The sequence below is a fragment of the Sebastes umbrosus genome, chromosome 2 (assembly GCF_015220745.1).
Source record: "Sebastes umbrosus isolate fSebUmb1 chromosome 2, fSebUmb1.pri, whole genome shotgun sequence".
Lineage (NCBI taxonomy): Eukaryota > Metazoa > Chordata > Actinopteri > Perciformes > Sebastidae > Sebastes > Sebastes umbrosus.
Genome location: NC_051270.1, coordinates 12129899 through 12131144, shown reverse-complemented (window position 1 = coordinate 12131144; position 1246 = coordinate 12129899).

Below are 1246 nucleotides of genomic sequence, written 5' to 3'. Positions count from 1 at the left end.
TGGTGGGGCACAACTCTGATTGAGGAGTTGGCACTGACATCCCTGAGTCATGTAGAGTGAGAGAGTGAGAGAGTAGGTTGATCCCCTTTCTGCCTGTCTGTGTCATATTGACAGCTAACAGAGTGAACCTTGTCTGGTCAAGGTCCAGACAGGCAGTCCTCTGTGTGTGTGTGAGAGCTATTCCCAAAAAACACAGACAGCAACGTGGCAGTTTGGAAAATAATCAATCTAAATAGGTGAAGTGGAAGAACAGAGTGGAAAAGAGAGGAAATGATCCCAGCCCCTGTTCCAACTGTTCAAACAGCTGAACAGTTGGATCATTTCAACCTTTGACCCCCATGGTCAATCAAGATTTGAAATGCAGCTTTTTCCACCAATATTTGCTAAATCATTCATTATATGACGATAAATTAATGTTGAGACGGTCTCCAGCTGTTGAAGCTGTGTGGAAAGGCTCAGCAGTAAATTACGGTGACATCACTAACAGAGGGTAAAGTTTACTCTCCTCTCTCCGAGAATAGTAGCTACTCAAACCATAAAAGCAGCACATCAAAGAGTCTCTAGTAAGGCTGTTATTAGAGGTCCTGTTTAAAAGGCACTTTTAGATCTTGCTACTGCTCCGTTTGGATCGCAAAGGCTTTGTAGACTGTTAGTGTGTCTTGGGTGTTTTTCCACTTTGATTTAGAAACAACTGTTCTCCATTGGAAGAAAAGAGACTGTGGAAAATAATCTGCGAAAAAGCTAAAGTGTAATTCAGTCTGAGGTGCTGGAGGTACAATCACAATCCTCTCTCCAGACAGACGTAAAAGAAGTGATTCCTTTTCCTCTCTGACTTGGCAAAGTAATACACATGCGATGTCATCAACCATATAAGGTTATTTCCTAGATTGACTAACTCATGCAGTGCTCTATACAAGTTGAGGTCAGTGAACAGCAGGCAGGCAGGCAGGCAGGGTCTGACGCTCTCTTTTCTTTCACCACGATTACTCAGCCGTGTGGAAAGACATGTAAGCAGGAGGGACAGGTCCCAGGAAACGTGAGGCCCAACAGGGTCAGCCTGTTTACAGAACAGGAAAAGACAGAGAATGAGGATCTGGTGATGGTACTGAGGTGAGAAAGTACTACAATAGGAGCAGCTCACATGTGTCCTGGGCTGGTCCTGGATCACTTCTCAGCCTGTGCTCAAAGGTCAGTTGAGGTCAAGCCATGCCTCTCGCTCCACTTGGCTATAGAAATGGCCTTATAC